The sequence below is a fragment of the Eptesicus fuscus genome, chromosome 2, assembly GCF_027574615.1.
Source record: "Eptesicus fuscus isolate TK198812 chromosome 2, DD_ASM_mEF_20220401, whole genome shotgun sequence".
Taxonomy (NCBI): domain Eukaryota; kingdom Metazoa; phylum Chordata; class Mammalia; order Chiroptera; family Vespertilionidae; genus Eptesicus; species Eptesicus fuscus.
Window position 1 is genome coordinate 110,718,406 of NC_072474.1, and position 23,767 is coordinate 110,742,172.

The window sequence follows — 23,767 nt, forward strand, 5'->3', positions numbered from 1 at the left end:
AATATCCCACTCCTCAGCTTACACAGCCTTTCAGCTTGTTCAAAGAAAACACCAAAGTACTCATACCATGCAGGTCCCATGGTGTGTGCTGTTGACCTGTACCGTCTCTGACCTCATCTCCTAATACTGTCCTCCTCACTTCCTCTAGTCCTGCAACACTGGATTCCTGGTTCTTCCTCATACATGTGAGAGATTCTCCTGTCTCAGCCTCTGTGCTTGTGTTAACGCATTTCTGGAATGCTTTTCTTACACATCCACATGGCCTGGTCCCTCACAGCCTTCAAGTCTTTGCCCAAATGTCACCTCTACACTGAGGACTTCTCCTGATGAATCTGTTCAGTTACAACCTTTCCCATCTCTATATCCCCTTTTCCTGTTTCATTGTTCTCTTTAGCATGCATGGACATCTTTCACATTGCATGTTCAATTGATTGATTGATTTGGCCAGTCTCCCCCAAGCAGAATGTAAACTTTATGAGGACAAGATTTTCTGTTTTTCATTTCATTGCTCTAGCCCCAGTCACACAAAGTATGCGTCAACTTTCTTGAGTGAGTAGCCTTTCTTCCTTCATTCCAGTTATAGAAGCCCCCACCTTGTTATATGTGCAGGGCCAATGGGGTTTAAGATGGGAAGACAGGTACAAGTTTCCAGGGCTCAGTCAGATGAAAGATAAACCCATATGAAAATGTTTTAGCCATACTGCTTTTCCCTAGAAAGATCAATATTTTTAAAGCCAAGGCCCAAACCTTGTCTCAGCATCTTTGACCCAGGTCTTATTATGTTTTTGTTTTCCTTCCCAAAAAAGGAAAATGACTGGGACATGTTCTGAGAGGAATAGAATGTTGATGTTAAAAATGCTTATAAGGAATAAGAAATACAGAAAAACAGGGGTATACAATAAATAAATATACAGTAGTTAAGAAATCTTGTTCTGGATGAGAACAAAAAAAGTTTGATTTATTTTATTTTATATATATATATTATTTATATATATATTTCAGAGTGGAAGGGAAAAGGAGAAAGAGATAGAAACATCAATGATAAGAGAGAATCATTGATTGGCTGCCTCTTGCATGCCCCCTACTGGGGATCAAGCCCAAAACCTGGGCACGTGCCCTTGACTGGAATCAAACCCAAGACCTTTAGGGCTAAGTTTGAATCAAATCCAAGACTGGTTAGGGCTAAGTTTGAATTCTTTTAGAATTTGAATGTGAGCATTTTCTTATTCAGGCATGCTAACACTAATTGTTAATTATAATAACACTTACCTGATAGAAACAACTGGGTGATAAAATGAGAGCGTGCCTGGAAAATGCATAGCATATGATACTCAATGTTTAATAATTGAAAACTATTGTCATTATCACTATAATTAGACTAAATGAAGAAAGGAGGGCATAGAATTGTATGTATGGCATGAAATGACTACATAAGTACACATTAGCTCAAGGATTTTCAACCTCTGTCTTGGAACTGGAGGACTCTCATGCTCACTGCTTCACACCTGCCTCAACTAGCCAGGCTCATGTTCCAGCCTCTGCCACTTGCACATATCAATTAGAAACCATTTCTGGTATGATTCAGCTTCCTTTCAGTTATGTGACAGATACTCAGACTGATTTAATATAAAGATAATTTATCAGATCATAAAAACTAGGAAATCTGGGCAGAGCTAGTTTTAAGGAAATTTAATCTGAGGCATCCAAATAGAAGGTTACTTTCAGGATTCTCTCTCTCTCTCTCTCTCTCTCTCTCTCTCTCTCTCTCTCTCTCTCTCCTTCTCCCTCTTGCTCTCTAAAGTCTGTTCCAGCTTGGATTTATTTATTTATTTTCAGGCAGACTTTCTCCCACATGAAAGCAAGACTTCATGGCCCATCTAATGCAGACGCTTCATGCATTAGAGTAAGGACACCCTTCTTAATTGTTCTAGCAAAAGTTCTCTTGTCTGGGCTTGATTCACATGTCCATGCTGGAACAAAGCACTGTAACCCAGACATAGATCACTGGGGCTCACTATGCTCACTTAGAGGACTAGGGAATAAGATGAGGCCTTTGGGACCATAATAATATTTATTATTGCTACTAGAGGCCTGGTGCACAAATTCATGCATCAGTAGAGTCCCTTGTCCTGCCTGTGGGATCAGGCCAAAACCGGCTCTCTGACATCCCCTGAGGGGTCCTGGATTGCAAGAGGGTGCAGGCCAGGCCAAGGGACCCCATTGGTGCACAATCAGGGCTGGGGAGGGATGTGGGAGGTTGGCCAGCCGGGGAGGGACCACAGGAGGGCTCAGTCCCGATTGGCCGGACCCCAGCAGCAAGCTAACCTAATGGTTGGTGCATCTGCCCCTGGTGGTCAGTGCACATCATAGCAAGTGGTTGAGAGGCCTTAGCATATCATTAGCATATTACGCTTTGCTTGAATGGACCACTGGATGACTGGACACTTAGCTTATTAGGCTTTTATTATATAGGATATAAAGGGAGGGATTGGTTTTTCTAAATAATTGTTCAGTAGACATAGAGAAAAAAATTGATATTCAGAGTGACTAACATGAGGAATTCATGATGGATGGTTTGTTTTTATTTTTGCTTTTTTCAAGAACGAATCAAATAATCTTTATTCATGATCCATTATTCTCATAATTGAAATGAAAAAGGGGGAAAATGGCCTTTGAATGTTGAGTGCGCTGGTGAGATCATCCGATGGTGTGTGAATGGGTACATGTGACCCAAGACTCTCCACAGCCTAGCCTCAGACCCAGCCGCACACAGACTGGACTTTTCAGCCACCCATCCCTCACCTGGAGTAAAGGCTGCCACGTGTGCAACATGTCACTTCATCCCAATGCTCCAATTTACAGGAAAATCACTGATTCATGTTCAAACTTCCAGAGATTCATGATCCTGTGGAAAGAATCAGACCAGCAGCCAAAAGACCTGCATGTCTGTTTCAGGTTTGTCCCTCACAGCTATGTCAGGTGTCAGACACTTCTGGGCTGCAGGTCCCCATCTATAATCAGAAAGTGTATTTTCAGCTTTAGCAATCTGTGATTATTATTTCCGTTTACTGATGGAGTAACTAATTACTTCATTATAGGATTTCTCAAGACCAGCTACCTCCTGTTTGGTTCAATTAGCAAAACGCTAACATGATTGTCATTGATTTTGATGGTTGGGCTGCCAGGAGAGGAGCCCAATGGGGGATCTTAAGCAGATTTTGTATTTCTAATTCCAAGGTCATATATATACAAGCAGAGCTTCTGCCTGTTTCTAAATTCCTGCTTAGAAAATGCTTGCTTCCCATCATTCTCTTCCTTCTGCAGATGCCCCAGGTCTCTCACTTTTCCCCTTAGGTTCAGAGAAGGAGAAGAGAAAGGGACAATGGTGAGACTGGCTGGAACAGAACCTTTGCTTTTCTTCCTGAAGAAGAACAGAATATCAGACAGAAGATGAATCTTAGAGATTATCCAATGCAGCCCTCCTGGCTTCAGAAGAAACATTTACTGAGTATCTTAGGGTATAGGCACAAGAAGAACATACGCTGCAGTGTCAGAGTGTGGTTTGAATCTTTGCTTTTTTACTTACAAATGTGTAATCTTGGGGGAGAATTTCTTAACTTTTCTAAGTCATTTTTTTTATAATATATATGGATGTGATAGTTATACTAATGACCCTGCCCTTCATATATATTCATATCATAATCCCTAGAACCTATGAACATATTACTTTATGTGGCCAAAGAGACTTTGCAGATGGGACCCAATGTATCTGCAAAAACATTTATAAGTGATAAAGTGTGGTGAGAGAATAAAGCCAGACAAAAATATATCATAAAGACAAGAGCAGTTGGAGTGATGCTGTGGAGTGACATAGGGGACGTGCTGAGTAATACGGGCGGCCTCTGAAAGCTGGAAAAGAGGGGATGGACACTCCCTGTAGTCTGTAGAAGGAACGCTGCCCTGTGGACACATTTTAGACTCCCGACCCCCAGAACTGCGAGATAATCAATTTGTGTTGTTTTAAGCCACCACTCTTGGATAATGTGTTATAGCAGCATGGGGAAAATACATTGCAGATTGTTAACCATTTGTACTAATGGCCTGGGACAACAAGTGACTGGGCGGGCACACTGAATGCTATTGTTTTTACTACGATTATGGTCATTGTATCTTTTATCCTTCCTCATCCTTTTGCTCTTTTCTTCCTCTCCCTCATCCTTCTCTCCATCCTCTTCTTCCTTTTTATCTCATTGAAACTAATAGGAAAGAAAGAAAAAAAAAAAAACTAGCATTCAATAAGAACCTCCTATGCGTCAGGCACCATCCTTGGTGATTTCACATGCATAACTAAATCCAATCTTCCAACAAACCTTGGAGCCAGGTTTGAGTATTTCCCCTTTATAGATGAAGAAATCAAAGTCTACTGAAGTCAAGTGGGTTGCTTCCAGAGCACTGACCGTCCTGAGACTGTGGATTACTCCTGCCTCCCTCATCAATTGCAACTTCACATCTATTCCAAACAAAGAATTGTTGACCTGCATCCTCTGTGTGGATGACCAGAGTTGGACTGGGCATGGAACTCCATCACCATGGCAATAGCAACACCTGCCTGGGTTGTGGCATGGCACCCTGTTGGGCAGGGTGCAGATGTTGGGAGAGATGCTGTGTCCAGGATGGTGCTGCCATCTGTCTGAAGATATTTCTTTGCTCAGGGAAGCAAATAGCCCATCACCCCATATCATTGCAAATTGCTCAGTGCAAGGCAAAATAAGAATGACCATTTATCAAATGCCTGTTGGATGGCAGGCATTGTGCAAGCTTTTTTTCTATGATTCATATTACAATTCTCTGAGGTGGGTATTGTTTTCTCTATTTACAGAGAGAAAATGGGGGCTCAGAGAAGAGAATGGTCTTGCCCACTCACACATGTAGCCGCAGGCTAGAGTGAAGCCAGCTGTGCCCTGAGACCAAGGCACCCCTTCTCTTAAGAGGCCACACTGCTCCTCATGCCAAGCAAAGATGATCATAGTGGGTCCCCAAAGACATTGAGTCTAATCCAGCATTGTGTTCATTTAATCATTTCCATTTCCCTCTTACCCTTTTTTCTGCCTCTTTCTTCTTGAGTCACATGATCATTTGACAGTCTTCACATAAACATTGGCACCAGGAGCTGTGATGTGCATATCTTGGTGGGTTGAAGAACCTGCAGTGCTGAGGAGGGAGGATTAAGCAAGTTATTGCAGAGGCCCAGCCTGGGGGACCATCCTTCACCTCTGCCGCAGGCCCAGCCTGGGACTCATCACCCTGGGCTGTTGGCCCAGCAGCAGTATCCCTATGGACTTCTCTGCTCGAAGCCCCAATGATGGCCAGGTGGATGGAAGGAAGTGTGCTGGGGAGGGCAAGAGGCTGGATTCAGAACTGGACTGATGTGGACTTTAGGCATGACTCTGCCATTCCAGAGCTATGAGGCTTGGTCAAGTTGACTCACATTTCTGAATCTCAGTTTCCTCTCTTGTAAAAAGTGTACGGCAATACAAGGTTGATCATGTCATACTGTTTCAAGGGCCCCCAGAGAATTAAGGGGTCATAGAGGTCACCTTACTCCACCTGATATTTAGACCCAAAGGAACTGAGGCTCAGAAACAATTATCTCCCAAGACCATTTGGCCATCAGGAGGGGGGCACCTGGGTCAGTGTCTAACATTATTTCCTCTAAAACATGTTTCTTCTGTGGGATCAAATGTGAGAAACAGTCATTGGCTGTAAAGGGGCCAATTTAAGCATGTGCAGCATTGATAGGAGTTGTCGTGCCTTCCCCTGCCTTCTAGAGGTCTTTCTGCAGCCGAGACCAGGGTGATGGCGACCCCAGGACTCCATCTACAATCTCATTCTAGTCTCTACTTTAAAGCACATAAAATAGCATGAAAGCATGTAATATAGAGTATAAATTAAGTACACTGGTTTAATTGATAAGCTCATAAAGTAAGATTCTCAAATGAAACCATTAAGAAAATTCCCCTAGACTATGTTTAATGAGCTTACTTAGGACTGAGATGGGCAAAAAGTACCTTACATTTAACAGAGCAATTAGAATCTGCTAGGTCTGAAATCCCACTCACACCTTATTTTCAGCAAAAGAATGAGAGGTTTCCCTTTCCCTGGGAAACTTTACTTTTTCCTGTGCTCTTGCTTCAGTTCTCTTCTCCTTTCTTCAAAGTTGTTCTGCCATAGTGATCCCATCTCTCTCCAGTTCCTAGCTAGTAACTGGATTATAGATGTTTCAGTCTACCATGGGGTAGGCCTGCTGGAGACACTGGTGATTCAACTGCAAATTCATCCTTGTTTTCAAGGAGGTTTTAATTAGTAGGGAAGAGACAGACAACTCTAAACAAGCTGGTAATATATAATTTAACATCAAGTAGTGCAAGATGCTAGGAAGAAAATTAAAGTAAGGTCAGGGGGAAAGGCAGGTGTCTGGTAATAGTGAAGGCAATGATGGTGTATTGTTGGCAATGATAGGGGTGGTGGTGAATATGGTCGGAGTTGGGTGGTAGTAGCATTTGGGGTGCTGTTGCTGGCAGTGTGGTAATGGAGGTGCTGATGATCATGGTGGTCAGAAGAGGGGCATAGCGACTATAGGGGTGGGAATGGGGATGGCGGTGATGGCAGTTAGTGTGGTAGAAGGCTATTTCAGATTATCTTGTCAGAGAAGGCTTCCATGAGAAAATGATATTTGAGTCGACCTGAATCATAAAGAGCTGGATCAGCAAAAATCTCAGAGGAAAACATGCAAAGCAGGGGAAATGGAAATGCAAGAGGTCCTGCGGTGTCATTGCTTACTCCCCGGCTCCGTTCCCTGTTTTGGACACTGAGTTGTGACTTACACTATCTCTATGGCTCCTTGGGCGGGGGCGGGGAGGGGGCGGTGAGCCAAAGTTACCCTCTGTGGGAATCTGCCTGATGAGTACTTTCTAATTAGTCATTTCCATGCAAATCCTTCTTTCCTGGCCTCCTTCTGTGAACCCTAACTTAAAACAGTGTGTATAAATATCTCTTTCAAGGAGTGTTTCTGTCCAGAAAGGAAATTAAGGTTAGGATTATTAAAGTCCCAAAGGCAACTCAAACTCAACATTTCTAAAACTGAACCCATTACCATTTTTTCCTAATATTAGTTTCCAGCTTAATGTTGCCATTCTCAGAGCAAGCCTACATGTATTCATCCTGGCCCAATAGCAGAAATCTGGGTTATTAACAACTCTTTTCCAGTCAGTCTTAAAATCTTGTTATTCTTATTTTCTTTACATTATGCACTTGGAGATTGTCAAGGCTTGACCAAGAATGATTTATGTGTCTTTGGTGACAATGGGAACTGCTGAAGTACATCCAACCTTGTTTACCCAAAATAGAGCTTAAAATAACACCATATTCATCCCTTTGGGCTTTGTTCTTGTCAGTCCTTTACAAACTTTGCAAATGTGTGTCATGTCAATTGTATGCAGATTTTTAGCAAAAATGGGAAGGGGTGGGACTTTCCACCATGTCATTGAAGATTATTGCAAAGGGTGAGGGATTGTGTATTTATTGCCCTTCCTCCAGGCTCTGGAAATGAATGTAATCTGTGGGGAAATTCAATAGAAGCTTAACAAAGAGCAAAGGCAATAAGTGAAATTTGGAGGATAAATTAATTAAGCTAAACTAAAATTAGTAGATGTGGGTTTGAGATTCTGCGGGAGTCTGGGCTATGGAGAGCTGAAACAGAAAGGAAGCATACTGGCAGGGAGCTGATTCAAGGTCTAAGATTAATTATCATTCACCATCTAATTATGTAGTCTGAATCCCTACCATGCCCATTGAGTTACTTTCCTCTAACACAGGGGATGAGAAAATGATGTGATTCTGGAAGCTGGGGGTCTTGCTTCTAATTTTCACTTCAGACAGATAATAAGAAAGCTCCCCCTTATCTTTTCCTGATGATTTTTTATCTAGTTTAAAAGAGCTGCTCTCTTCCAGATTACTTTCTCCTTTCTTGTGAAATCATCATTTGCATTCTTGTCATCTGAATATAAAAATGCCAAGTGCATTCCTACTGGGTATATAATTTATACCAGGTGGCATACAGAAGACAAATCTCCTTACTCAGTTTACTTATTTATACCATCTACTATGTGAAGGACCTTTGTTAAGATACTTCAATTTTGCTAATGTATGCAATCAAGGGTAAATGTGGTCTGGCTTAAAGTCATCTACTTCTTACACTAGTCCTGGAAGCAGGAAATTAATATTAGCTCCAGTTTATAGATATTTAAATGGGGCAAGAAAGTTTAAATACATTTTCTAAAACCACATGACTAGTAAATCAATGGAACCCAAGATCGAAAGCCAGGCTTATGCATCTCATCCAACCAACCTGTCCTCTTCCATGTTGATGAAGCTTGAATCTGTTACAAAGTCCAGTCACACATATAGGTTGATCTTGCACAAACAGTTCAATACTGTTTCATCAAGAACTACAAAAAAAATTAGAAGTTTAAAAAGTTGTCATTTGAACTCAAATCACAAGACTATTTAAGCTGCTACATCAAACTCGGGTACTTTTTACTCTAGTACAGTTATTTTATATTTTAGAACTACAATTTTATTTTATTCTTCTTTATATGTTTTATTTCTTTGCAGAAATGTGTTGTTTCAGTAGTGTTTGTGATTATTGTAGCTGTCTTTAAATCCTTGTACAGCAATTCCAACATCTGTGTCATCTTGGTATTGTGTTTGTTGATTGTCTTTTCTCCTTGAAGTTGATATTCTTCTGTTTCTTGGTATAATGAATGTTTTGGACTGTACCAGGGACATTTTGAGTGTTAAAAGACTACAGTTCCTGTCTATATCTTCTATTTTATCAGTGTCTTAGCCAGCTTGGCCTGCTATAAAAATATATCATAAACCATGTTGCTTATAAACAATAGAAATATATTCCTGAAAATTGTGGAGGTTGGAAATTGGAGATGAAGGTGCTCTGGGGTCTGGCCAGAGTCATCTTCTGGGTTGCAGACTGCCAACTTCAGCATGTTAGAGAGCAGGGAGGAGAAGCAGGTCCTCTCTTTACTTAAAAAATAAAAATATATAAAAAATATATATATATATAAAAAATATATATATTAATTTCATAGAGGAAGGGAGAAGGAAAGATAGAAACATCAATGATGAGAGAGAATCATTGATTGGTTGCCCCCCTGCATACCTCACACTGGGGATTGAGCCTGCAACCCAAGGATGACTGGGAATTGAACTATGACCTTCTGGTTCAGAGGTCAACACTCAATCACTGAGCATGCCAGTCACTAATTTCATTCATGAAGACTCCACTCTCATGACTTTATCTAATCCTAATTACCTCTTAAAGGCCTCACCTCTTAAATACCATCACATTAGAGATGGGTGGGTAGTGCTTCAACATAGGCATTTCAGGCAGACAAAAACATTCAGTCCATAGCAAGTAGGCTGCCAACCTGTTTAAGGTTCAGAATTCTTGTCCTGGCTCCCTTTTGTGGTTTAAATATAAAATGTAGTGCTTAAAGACTATGAAGCACTATTCTAGTCTTTATTCTGCTCAATGTGTATGTTACCCAGACAAGAGGATTCTGCCCCAAAGTGTCCATGGTTCTGACAGGGAAGGGGAAAGAGTACCATCTAGTTACTCAGGGGTGGGGTAAAATGAGCACTTTGCCCAGAGGCTTCACCCAAGGGTGGTTCTTTGTCCTTACTCAAGCCCCGAGGTATCTTATGATTTATCCTTTCACTACCACCTTTCAAAGTTCTACTAGATGACTTACATATTTTGTCCATTTAAAAAAATTATTTAAAAGGCAAAGTAAAACAAAGTATGTTTTCAGATAGTCAGAACCAGTAGAAATCCATTTTTTACTCTAAAGCCCATGCTTTCTCTAGTATTTCACACTATTCTAAGGCTGTGATATTTGAAACAGTGTGTGTTCTACCTATTTTTAAATTGGATTCTGAACATTAAAATACATCCCTTCCACTCACCTTGTTCCCTCAAATTTCCCATTTTCCTCTACATAATACCATGCCAAAGTTATGTCTAGAATATGTTCTCTCTCTCATGGGGTTCTTTCATTCCTACTCATATTCGGTCCCTAAAAACAGGGACATTACTGTTAGCAGTCATATCCAAATCACTGATTGGCCCGGTTCACCAGAGGGTGGGATCACAGGGTGTTGTTCAGAGGGCACATGGACAAGACATTGTCTGCTGTACTGTGGAAGTACAGAGAGTACAAAGAGTGCAGTCCACGAGGAAGGAGGACTCTCATCTCTGTTCTCCTTTTCCTCTTCCAATGCATTTGGCCTCATTGATAATTGACAGAGAGTATTGTGGGAGCAGGTCTAGCCATCACTCTCCTTCCCTCTTTTTATTTTGGCTTCTATGTAATTGAAGTGAAGAGAACTGGGTTTGTTATCATTGTTCTTTGCAAGCATCCACTGTTTTAACCTTTGGAACTAGGGTTTAGGCACTGAGGGAAGTAGAATAGAGCTGGAAAACCAATGGAGCATTAAGTTTCCCCCCTGTGATCCAGTCTAGGATCCCTGTTAACTACTTTGGCTGTTAGGAGTTTAATTCTAGCTCCATTTCAGCATCAGCCCTGGTCCCACCCTTACCAGACTTGTGTGTGTGTGTGTATGTGTGTGTGCGCGTGTGTGTGTATGTGTGTGCACACTTATGTCTCCCTCACAGCCCTTGGAAGAATGGGTTTGGTCAGTAGGAAGAAAGGGGTAGACAACCAAAAGTGGGTACAAGAACATTTGTAGCAATGGTGTTCTCTAGATCCCTGAGGCTCTAACAGAGTAGAAGTCTCCTATTAATAACACTAGGGGAAAGTGTCACATGATAATGAAGGGGTTTGTTGTTGTTGATTTGTTATTTATCTAAGGAGTAATGTGTGTGTTCTCAAAATCACAGCACTTCAGCCTGGGTAGTCTCAGAGGTCACATGTAAAAGGATGACCAGTGGCATGGTCTGTCTGGCCGTTGTCACCTTCTTCTCACCTCTCTCCTTCCTTTTTCCTAAATATATGTGAGGCCCTCTCAAAACTATGTGAAGATGCAAATATTATTAGAGAAAGAGAAAGACTATACTTTGCCAAGGAACTGAATAACTACTAGTATATTCTATTAACCACTCACCTATTAGAATTGAAGAGACTGAGACCCAAGGAAAGTAGAATCTACCCTCTGCCCACTATGAAAATCTTCCAGATTTTTTTTTCTTTTATAGTTTTCCAGAGGTGGCCAAATGACTGCTACTTCATGGATATTGGGAAAATGGATGCTTGTGACCCTCTCCTGGAACTGAAGTCCAAACTACTGCAGTGGTGTGGGTGCTGGATGAAGCAGTTTAATTAGCAACTTAAATTAGATTATGGGTCATAGACATCAGGCCTTGTCATTAAACAAGCCTGCATCACTATTCTCCTTTTTCAGTGCATCTTCAGAAAACACAGTTCATTTACTCAGCCGAGGAAGCTTAGCTGAAACAATTTAAAAAGAAAAAATAACAGCTATTAAAGTTTGGTTTCCCACTGCCCCTCTCCCCAAATCCTCTGCCAGTTTTATTCTCCAGCTTTCCTTCAGCAGAGTTTGATTTAACAAGAAAACAGTGGGTTCATTTACACAGCCAGTGAGCGCTTCTCATGTCTGAGCATTGAAATGAAAATTGTGTCTGGGCAGGCTTCTCCGCAGCCCCATCTGAGAGCAGCAGGGCTGTCACTGTGATTACAGACTTGGGCGAAGGAAGCCAGACCTCAGAAGGCAGCAGGGATGGCGAAGATTTTTCTCTGGGTGGGTCCTAGGCTAACAGTGAGCAGAAACAAAGGAGATGGAAATACAGGGCTCTGATGAGTCTGGGGTGATACCATTCGATTTTACAGGCTGTGAGCATTAAGTAAATAACCTCTATGGCTCCTAGACTTTAGATATAAATAAGACACAGAGCCAAGCCTCTACACCAGGGGAATTTAAATCCACAATGTCATGCAGCATGCCTATAACACCATTAAAAAAAAGTGGATAGAGGGACAGGCATGTTCCTCCGAGCCTAGAATGAATTGCTTCAAAAATGTTAATGTCTATTTTTGAGTTTCCACCTTGAGTACCAGGCATACAAACGTGGAAATGGCATGTTCTTTCAGGATTTAGAACTTGATAATAGAGGTAGCCATAGAAATGAATAGTTGTCATGTACATGGTTATTAGCAATATCCTACTCAGGATGTCAACACAGGCTGTAGGATAAGAGCCTGTGCATTGGACTTTCCCCCAATCTAGGTTTAATGCGAGGTTCTGTCTCTCATAACTCTGTGACTTTGGGCCAGTCACTTCATCCCTCAGAGACTCAGTTTCCCCACCTGTGAAAAGAGAATGAAAATATCTCATCTTGTGAAGATGAAATGAAGACAAATAAGGCAATCAGTGTGTGTCTGACACGTGCAGTAAATGCCCAAAACCCAGTCATTCTGCACTGATAACTTTGGGATTTGGGGAAAAGGGACAGAGGTTCTCATTCAGGAGTTCTGAGAGGTTTCTGTTGTAAGGCGGGTCTGGAGGAAGGGTTCTTTCACTGGACTGAGGTTGTAGGAAAAGGCATTGCTGGTGGGAGCAGGCATAGAAAGTAGAGTGGAAAGTTCCTGGTGGGCTAATGTGCAGTGGGAGATTATTTTGTAAAAATAGCATGGGCCAAAAGACAAAAGATTTCGAGTTCCCATCTGAAGAATATGCACTTGATTAAACAGACAATGGAAGTCACTGAAGGTTTTTGACTAGGAAAATAACAGACTGAGAGCTTTTTTCCTTTTTAGAAAGATTACTCAGAAGGCTATGAGTGAGGTGGTTGGGTTTCAGGGAGAGGGCTCCAGAAAGACCTCAGGGTCAGCCCTGTGGTGGGGCAGTGGTGAGAGGGAGATTAAATATCAGAAATTATAATGGCTTAGTTTGCATATGTGTAGCATGATTCTGATTTTTCTTTTAAGGGGAAAAATTCTTGGAAGCAGGGATTAAATGTAAAAGCTAAGGGAGAGAGGAGGAGGTGGGGGTGGTGGGAGGGGGACCGGGGGACAGAATGTTCTTTCTATTCTTTCTTGTCTACTTGACACTTGGAGAGTTGCTCTAGTAACTCATTTTGCAGAGGCAATCAGCACACCTGTTAGTGAGCCTTGGCATTTAATTGGCATTAATTGGCACAGAGGCTGACAATGGATGTCATTGGTGTGTGAGTGGAACACATTTGCATTGCTCAGAATATTGAGAAGGAGCTAATCTTGCTTATCTGCAGTCATCCCATAGAGGGCACATGTGCTGGGACAAGTAGTCTCTAGGGAAACCAGGCCCTTCACTCGGCCCCCGGTGAGTCCCAATATACAGGAAGGTGAATGGAAAACCAAGCTGTACCCTCTCAGAGCTGACAAATGGAAAAGGCATTAGGCTGGGATCTGGAGGCTTTGGTACTTGTTTTGTCTACTCCACCAACTTACTATAAATTTTTGGACTTGGGGCTATTTGACTTTTCTGTGTCTCAGCTAATTTTTCTGGAAAATGGTTCTGAAAGTAAATAATCTAAGCTGTAGAAATTAGGGGTGACCTCCTGGTCTCTGGCTTGGTCAATCTGGATATTTTCTCAGACTCTTATTGACCACTTTGATACCCCAGGCCCCAGGATTAGCACTAGGTTCCAGGGTACACAGTTCATTAAGAAACTGCTCAGTTTTTAAGGATCTCACAGCTGCACTTGAGAGATGGCTAACGCTTAAACAACTACATTGATTTAAATGTAGAATATACTATGATAGAAGTGGGTGCACAACCCAACAGAAGTATGGATGGGGAGGGGCATTTCAGCTGAGCCTAGGGGCACCAGAAGTATTTTCCAGTTGGAAAGAAGAGGAATTTCCAGGTAGAGACAAGAGCAATAGACAAAAATACAGAGATATTTAATTGTATGTTCTGTGGGAAAACAGCGAGTAGTCTAATATGTTGAAGGACTTTGGGGAGCAATTGTGAGTGGTAGTTTTGAAAATGGATTCCAAGTTATTGGAACCCAGAGCCCTCAGGTTAACACCACAAGACCATTTTATATTTTTAATCAAGATTAATTTTCAATGGAAATCAACGGATAATAGTGTCCAGCACTTGCTCTGCTCTGGCAAGGCCCTATGAAGGATGGAGGTAGAAGGAGGCTACCTTAGCTACACACCAGAGCCTTCACTAAGGAACAAAAAAGACACACACACACACACACACACACACACACACACACACACCAAAACAAAACAAAAAACAACCCAAAGCTAGCCATTCATTTGTTTTTACTTTCATCCAATCGTTGACAAACCCCAATGAATCCCTATGATGTGCTAGGATTCTGTATAAAATAATGTAAGTGAAGTAACTGCCTTGCCTGTGGAGCTCACAGACAATGAAATAGATGATTATACTGTCCAGTGTTACAGGCTACAACAAGGGATCTGGGTCCAGAGATCTAGTGGCAGGTTGGTGGAGGAGCTCTTCCCAGAGGAACCCACAGTAGAGTGACCCCTGAGAGTAAGGCTAAGTCAAACCAAGTTGGACAGGGAGTTGTGTGTGTCCTACAAGGCACAGAGAAAACTGTTTGGGAAGAAGGGGGATTCTGTACTGAACAAGTGAGGAGATCCTGTGACTGGAACAAAATATGTGTAGGTGGAGGAGGGTAGGTAGGGCTAAAACTGAGCAGGCAGGTTTCAACCCCCACCCCCAGCACCAGGTGGCTCATGAGGGGCTGTCCATGGTACTGAGGAGCACAGAGCCACCAGCCCCTCAGTACTGAGAGACTGCAAACCTGCAGAGACAGAGAGGTTTTTCATGGAAATATGAAACATTTTAGAAAAGCTTTTACTTTTATTCTAAAGCTTTAGTGAAGAAGGCCCACAGTTCAGTTCAGGTGAGGGGATGAGGAAATATTGTTTTACCAAATGTTTCCCCTACCCCACCACCCATTCCAGTAGGATGGTTGTGTTTAGTGGCTGGGAAATGCTCAGGGGAAATGCACAGGGGTTGTAAGTGGCTGGCTGGTGGGGGTTGAAGCCCCTCCCCTCAGTGAAGGCAAGGCTCCATCTTCCTTGGAGTGGAAGGTGAGATAGAGAGCAGCCCTGGCAGGGGATTGTCTGCCCTGGGAGCTAGTTGGAGGTCTGAGGCCCAGCCAGTGGGAAGGCTCCAGACCTCACAGGCATTATTCACTCAGCCTCCCAGAGACTCTGTTCAAAGTCATTCCAAGGCAGTTCTTAGAGCTTTGGATTAATAATTCACCAACTTTATTGCCTTCCTACTGAAATGCTTATCAACAGGAACCTCTGCCGAAACCGGTTTGGCTCAGTGGATAGAGCGTCGGTCTGCGGACTGGAAGGTCCCAGGTTCGATTCCGGTCAAGGGCATGTACATTGGTTGCGGGCACATCCCCCGGTGGGGGGTGTGCAGGAGGCAGCTGGTCGATGTCTCTCTCTCATCGATGTTTCTAGCTCTCTATCCCTCTCCCTTCCTCTCTGTGAAAAATCAATAAAATATACTTTAAAAAAACACACACACACAAAATCAACAGGAACCCCTAAGATCAGTGGTAGAGTAGTATTGCTGCTAAAGGATTAAGCCAGGCAGGAATTTTGACTCTTCCTCTCTCTCTAGCAAACATTTAAAGAAGTCCAATTACTGGAAGAGACCATTCCAGAGTTGCTCAAGGCCACTGAAGTCAGAGTGCCTGGGTGTAAGAGGGCTTGGCTATTTACTGGGCCAATTACCTCTGCTGTATGTATTAGTTTTCTATGTCTGCTATCAAGTTACCACAAACTTGGTGGCTTAAAACAACTGAAATATATTCCTTCATAGTTATGGAAGCCAGAAATATGAGCTCAATATCCCAAATCAAGGTGTCAACTGGGTCATGTTCCCTCCAGATAGGAGAGTTCATTCTTTGCCTCTTCCATCTTCTGGTGGCAGGCAGCATTCCTTAGCTTGTGCTCGCATCACTCTAATCTCCAAAGCCAGTCTCTTTAACACACTCTGCTTTGACATCACATTGGCTTCTCCTACATGTGTAGTGAAATATTTCTCTGTCTTCCTCTGATAAGGACACATGTGTTTACATTTAGGGTCTACCTGGATAATCCAGGAGAATTTTCCTTCTCAAGACATTTAATTTAATAACATCCGTGAATGCCAGTTTTTGTCAGATAAAATAACCTTCACAGGTTCCAGGGGTTTGAATATTTGAATGTAGATATCTTTTAGATGGTTATTTTTTCTAGCCTACTACAGTGTTCTCAAATGTCACCTGGATCACCCTAGCTGGCTTGGCTCAGGGGATAGAGCATCAGCCTGTGGACTGAAGGGTCCCATGTTCAATTCTGGTCAGGAGCACATGCCTGGGTTGCAGGCTTGGACCCCAGTAGGGGACATGCTGGAGGCAGCCAATCAATGATTGTCTCTCATCATTGATGTTTCTATCTCTCCCTCTCCTTTCCTCTCTGAAATCAATACTAATAAAATATATATTTAAAAAAGTCACCTGGATCTAATGAAGGGACCTACCTTATTGGCTACATATAGAAATTAAAGGTAGTAGCCCCTCATTTGGTCATCTCCTCCTCCTCCTCCTCCTCCTCCTCCTCCTCCTCCTCCTCCTCCTCCTCCTCCTTCCTTCTTCTTCTTCTTCTTCTTCTTCTTCTTCTTCTTCTTTCTTCTCTCTCTCTCTCTCTCCCTCTCTCTCTCTCTCCCTCTCCCTCTCCCTCTCCCTCTCCCTCTCCCTCTCACACACACACCAATATCTGCCACAAGGTAAATGGTCAGTAAATGTTAATGATGATGGTTATTTCATAAAACAGCCATCTCTTTCCTCTTCTCTACCAAATTACTATGGGACTCTCTATTTTTCCTCTCTCATCCTTTTCATTTCTACTATACTGTTTTCCAATTTTTTTCTTTTATCAACACTGTAAGCAGTGTTCTGATAGCATGGTTCTTTTTCTGTTACCATTTTTATTTTTCCAAGATGATCTCTCTACCAGGAATTGACCTTACCTTCTTCTATGAGGAGGGGTGAAAGTGGGACATGGAAGAGGGGAAAGAGTTATGAGCAAAGGAGGAGAGAGAAAAGGAAGAACACAAATCCATACACATGGGCATTTTCTTGCCTATAAAAACCCTCCCTCTCCTATCCTCATTTCATAGCTCTCAGGATCACTATCTGCCCACATGGGAAGGTTGGAAGTCATCCTAGACTCCTCCCTTCCCTTTTGTCTCTCCTTTCCAATACCACTCCTCACTTCTTATCAATCCAGACCCATAAGAGACCACCTCAGAAAGATCTCTTACTTGGCCTGGTCTTCAGTCCACTGCCAAGATCACAGTTAAGGCTCTAATGGTCAGCACTGCTTATGCTGGTAATAAAAATAGCCTCTTAATAGGTGTCTGCCTCCTAATTTGCCCCATCCTTTACATTGCCAGAAACTCATTTTTTTGTTTGCTCATTTGTTTTTCTCTTCAGAGCAGGTAGCACATGTTGAGATAAGAGCACGACCTTTTAACTAAGAATGGTGAGGATTCTGCTATTTACTAATTCAAAATATTTAATCTTTCTGAGCCTTGGGGACAGTCTCAAATAGCTGTTACAAAAAACTGTAAAGAATAGTGAATGCAAAGCATTTGTATGGTTCTTAGCATAAGACAGGTGTCAAACTCATAGTTTCCTTCTCCTGTTGAATAAAACAAACAAAAACTCTTCATATCATGCCCCTATACACATCTCGTATAAAGTATCTGGCTTTACTGATTCTTCCCTGTATATCCTGTATGTTCTTCACCCTCAATGATCATCCCTCTCTATTGGGTCATTACAATCAACAGATAGTCATGTGCTATTTTTTTCTGTCTTAAAAATAATTACTTGACTCTACTTCTCCTGTCAGTCTGCACCACATTTCTGTGTTCCTCATTGCTGCAAATCTTGAAAGAGTTGTCTAAAAACCAGTCTAAGCATGTTTTCTTTCCATTGCCCTATGGAAATCACTCACTTCAAGGTCACCACTGACCTCCACTGCTAAATCCAGCGGCCAGTTTTCAATCTTCATCTTATTTGATTTATCAGCTGCATTTGACAAAGGTGATTCACTTCTCTTTGAAATACTTTTTTTTTAAAGGATTCACTGGGCTCTAAATTATCATTATTTTCCTTCTACTTCACTGGTGGTTCTTTCTCAGCTTACTTTATTTATTCCTTGTCTTTGTAACCTCCTCACCTGGGGCTGCTCCCGGCTCCATGCTTGTCCTTCTCTTTCCTTACATAATTATGTCCTTGCTAATTACAGCCAATATCAAGCTTTAAAGAAAATCTATACACTGAAAGGTCAAGACCTATTTCCCAACCTCCAAATATTATATTCAACAGTTTACTTCACATCTCTATTTAGAAGTCTTATAGACAACTCAATCTCAACCTGCCAATCTTCTTCCCACTCCAACCACCACCACAGCCTTCCCATCTCAGATGATGACACATACTCCCTTCCATTTGCTAGCTACAAAGATCTTTTCTACACAATCCTTTAGGATATCCTATTTGATTTGGGGGAAGATTTTTGTGCTTTCATAGTACATTGTAATGACTGTCAGTTTGCATATTTTTCAGTGTCTCCTTTTCTTTCCTGCTTATTTGTACTATCAACTCCTTGAAGTTAGGGACATCATGTGTTCTATATATCTTGCAAAATTCTAGATATTATAAATGTATATGAAATAAACGAATTAAATGTTTAGGATAGAAGAACCATAGTCCATAATTCAAAAACTAGTTTACAGTCCTGTAAGGGTAATCAATATATACAGAAAAAATATAAGAAAATTAAAACTAAGTGGACAATATACAATAATTTGTCACTTTTTAGTCTTGATCCAGTGTTAGGGAGGAAAGTAGTGATCTTTATTAGCATCTGGTGAAACATAACAGAGAGGATAGGAAGATAGACAGATCAATTCTAAGTCCTCAATAAAATAATCTTAAGGCAAGGTACAAATGGGGATTTCCATTTGAGTACTGGGAAAATCTGAGCTCTCAATCAGGAAGACGCGGGTTCAATCTCAGCTTTATAATTCAACAGCTGAGGATTTGGGGCAAATTATTTAATGTCTCTGAGTTCAAGCTTCCTCATCTGTGAAATGAGCATAATAAATGTTCACCTTAAAGATTTATTTTGAGCAGTAAGTGGGAGAAAGCTGAGTTCATCATTCATCATCAACATTAAGTACAGGGTAGCTATCATTGTTAGTCTCAAGGAATTGTTCCAGAAAACTGAGATGACATCCAAGTGATAATTTTTATTTCCAAATTGTTCTGGGTTTCTATATTTCTGAAACTTCTTATTTAAATATGTTTATGCATGCATGCATGTGCATGTGTGCATGCGTACCTGTGTCTATGGCTATGGGGTTGGGAGAATGGAGAGGAATAAAGCATTTCACCAAAGGGTCTCACCATCTAGCTATGGAACCATGTTGGCTTATTCAACACACCCTCCCAAGATCTTACCGAACATCATCTGCTGTCAAGTCTATTGTCTTCTACTTTGCTCCTTACCAGCCACTATTGCTGGAGAAAGCCACATGGAGAAAGCCATGACAAGACTATATTCTCTCAACTAAATTGTGATCTCTGTTCATTGCTTAGCATTCTTGTGCTTTATTATGATTCACATTACTTTGGCATGGCCCCACCTGAAAAGCAGCAATATCTGACCAAGGCCAACAAGTCCTCATTTGTGTATCCTCAAAGACAACATTGTAGAAAGCTATTTAATTAATGTGCATATTGTTATAAATATTAAACTTCTATATGAAAATAGAAAGCCCTTGATGAATGTGGGAGGTATGAATTAAGGAGGAGCCAATAAAGATGAAGATAAGGCCAGTTCCTACAGCCTCACCTCTTAGTTTGTTTACCTTTTCACATCTCTTGTTCTAGAATCCCCCTGTGCACTACTACACATTCTTTTGGCCCTACCCTTTAGACATTCACGGCTGTAGTGACAAGTTTCATGCAGGTTGCTTTGGTTTCACCAGGTGCAACCTGACAGCATCACCCCTAAGTCTACACTGAACACCTCTCACTTCCTGCCCTGGAGATTTTCTGATGCTGAAGATTGCAATGCGCAGTGCACAGCATACCTAGAAGTATGAGGGGAAGAAATGACTATGGAGCTGTCCTGGACCTGATTAATAAATGTTCTGCCACCTATTCCCTAGGCAGACAGTTCTGAGAAGTATTTCATAAAGTGCTTTGAAAAATATCTCTCGGGATTGAGGACTAGTTGGCTCTCTGTTCTTTTTTTTTTTTTTTTCATTTTTTCAACCCTTGATCCTCTTCTCTGGGATCACATTCCTAAATAAACTTCCTATATGCAAGCTTTCGCCTGTCTCTGCTTTCAAGACACTCTGGCTCAACCCAATCCACTGAAGCACATTGCAGTGACTGGCACATATTATCTAATACAGTGGTTGGCAAACTCATTAGTCAACAGAGCCAAATATCAACAGTACAATGATTGAAATTTCTTTTGAGAGTCAAATTTTTTAAACTTAAACTTCTTCTAACACCACTTCTTCAAAATAGACTCACCCAGGCCATGGTATTTTGTGGAAGAGCCACACTCAAGGGGCCAAAGAGCCACATGTGGCTCACGAGCCGCAGTTTGCCAACCACTGATCTAATATATAAAAGGCCAGGTTTGTAAGGACCAATCTCAACCAAAGGCAGACCAACCCGGAGAGAGAGGCAGGGTCTGATCCACAGCCTCTCTCTTTCTCTCCCTCTTTCTTTCTGAGCTTCGCCAGCAGCCGGGCTTTTCTTTCTCTCCTGGCCTCTAGCGGGCTGCTGTTAAGCCCTGCCTCTCTGATGAGGCCCAGAGATAGGCCCAGAGATGCTGACTGGCATAGAAACTGACCAATTAGAACCAAATATGGGTGCTGTGAAGAACCAATGGCTGCCTAGGAGGTGGGGCTTTTGATGTTGATTTGCATAGGAACTGACCAATCAGAACCAAATGTAGGTGCTGTGAAGAACCAAGGGCTGTCTAGGAGGTGGAGCTTTTGACACTTACTGGCATAGGAATCGACCAAACAGAACCAAATGTGGGTGCTGTGAAGAACCAATGGCTGCCTAGAAGGTGGAGCTTCTGATGCTGACTGGCATAGACCAATCAGAACCAAATTGGCCAGCAGAGGAGGGCAGTTGGGGGTGAGATCAGGCCTGTAGGGGAGGGCAGTTGGGGGCAACCAGGGTGGAAGGGGAGGTCAGTTAGGGGCAATCAGGCAGGCAGGCAGGTGAGCAGCTAGGAGCCAGCGGTCCCAGATTGCGAGAGGGATGCCCGACTGCCGGTTTGGGATCGGGCCTAAACCGGCAGTCGGACATCCCCCAAGGGGTCCCAGTTGGAGAGGGTGCAGGTTGAGCTGAGGGAACCACCCCCCCTCCGTGCACAAATTTCGTGCCCTGGGCCTCTAGTAATAAATAGTAGGTGTAATTGTTTACTTCACAATCTCACAGTTTGCAGTTAGAACAGGTAAAAGTCCTTCTGAGACTGACCTCCTGGATACTTTTTTCTTCCTTTTGAGTCTCTATCCAATTTATAGTCTCTTATGTTTCAAACAAGGTAACCCTTGGGTGTAGCTGATTGACTGAAGTATGGACTTCTGACATAGAAGACATCACTCTTTTGTCAGGGCTGAGTCAATCATGTTTTCTCCCTAGATTTTGATATCAGTATATGGTGACTCTAATCTATATTGGTTGAATTTTTAACTGGGTGGCCTAAACCATGGGTGAGAAGATGTAAGAGAACAGAGAATGCCAGGCTGCAGATGAAGACTCAAAGATATAAGATGATAAGACTCAATAAAAGTAGGAATTGAGAAGGTAGAGCTTTTCTATTATTTTTCCTTAGAGCTTTTCTATTCACATTTCTAGTCCTTATTAAAGAGCAATTTTACTCCATGCCCTTTGGTTCTATGAGATATATCCTTGTACTTATAATAAATTCCCTATTGAGTTTGAGGTCATTTCAGTGACTTACTTTCCCTTTCAATTGGATGTTTGCTAAAACACTCAACAGTCCTTTAACCCCTTGGGTGGCAATATCATTGGCACATAGTAGATGTACATGTTTTATGAATAAGTGAATACAACAATATAGTTTCCGTATTCTTTTTCTTTCCCCATATCTTCATAGCCAACCTCAACACTGATGCATAGACTAACTCTATACATTGCTGCCCTTCTGAAGTTTTCCTTTTAACTTTTTACTTCTTCATTCTCATCGTTCCAACATTCTGATGCAGGCCATCTAATGTCCAGTATATTGGCTTTTGTTCTGCTCCATGCCAGCCACTGTTGGAAGAAAGCCACACAAATTATCATATTCTTTATTTGGAAGAAGTTGTGATTTCTGATATGGGGGTGATTGATTTCCTGCACTGTAGCATTTGATTCTTTTTATGTATCTTTAAGACAGTAGTAACCAGTATGATGCTTTTAATATTGATATTTTTATTTAGCTTAGGGTTCTTCAACTGAAGCAGTGAAATGTATTCATAGACCAGATTCTTTTTAATAAACACAATTTTGCTGCCAAAAATATATAAACAAAATAAAAAAGAAAACAAACAAACAAAAAAGAAAATCTGATTCCATTTAACCTCAGTAAGTGTCTGCCCACAACTTAATATCTCTTGATTTATCTAAAAAATGTCTGACATGTTTCCAAAGCAACGGTTTCAAACCTTTCTAATTGTCATCCAAACTCTTTACCTACTCACTCACAGTGACCATCTTCACCCCCTGCCTCATTGGAAAATTGCTGAAATATAGTAGGAGTTATATTTTATGTGCTTCATAAATATCCTGTGTCTTCACATGGCTTCCATTCTACTGCTCTTTCTCCACTATTTGCCCAAAATAATATTTTACTTCTGCACTAGGTCACCCTCCCCTCTTTCTGTTCAAGATGTCATCCTATCTCTCTACTTACCTTTGCTTTAAGCATCTTGAAAATGTCCTATACAAATTACCTCAATATCTTTATTTTCCAATGGATCCCCTTGAGATAAGGATTCCATTCATGCAGCTCCACTAAATTGGTTAACTGGTAACTTGACAGTACCCTTTCAATTACAAAATTCATTTGGTCCTCCTCCTCCTCCAGCACATCTGATTTTTCTGAACACCTTCATTTTTCTTCAGGCTTTTGTGACTTCTTTTTCTGGGTCATCCTACCAATGTAATAGGTGTTTTCCTTTATATGAAAATCTTCCATAAGGTACAATCGTCTGTGCTCTTCCTTGAGGATCTCTTCCTCTGAGGCATTTCTACAAAGCAGATGACTCTCCTAATGCCAACAAAGGAATCAGCTTCTCCTGCATATTCTGGCCTGAATTTCCAACGTTTTGCTGGACAGCTCCCTTGGTCAGCTCCTAAACTATTAAATACCATTTATCCACTTCTAACAAAAAGACTGAATCTGTAAGACTTTGGGACTGATTCAGGAGGAGAATGCTGGAGGAGAGGGAAAGAAAGAGGAACATCAACAATGATTCTGAGATTTTTAGCCAATAATTTACTAATGGTAATTAACAGAATTAGGAAAAAAAAAAAAAACAACAACAAAAAACAAGGGGCATTCATTGGATTATC

At 41.5% G+C, this 23,767-nt stretch overlaps 1 long non-coding RNA gene across 3 annotated transcripts in view; it reads left to right on the plus strand.

The window, feature by feature from the left end:
- Window positions 1-23,767, plus strand: part of LOC129150901 (uncharacterized) — a 79,106-nt gene that overhangs the window by 32,645 nt on the left and 22,694 nt on the right. The window contains exon 3 of one of the 3 annotated variants that reach the window (XR_008557704.1): window positions 11,291-11,326. The exons of 1 other annotated variant lie outside the window; for it this stretch is intronic. This is a non-coding gene — a long non-coding RNA (uncharacterized LOC129150901). Of the gene's footprint in view, window positions 1-3,354; window positions 3,592-11,290; window positions 11,327-23,767 lie in introns of those variants that run through there. One more of the 3 variants, XR_008557701.1, reaches the window with a different exon arrangement.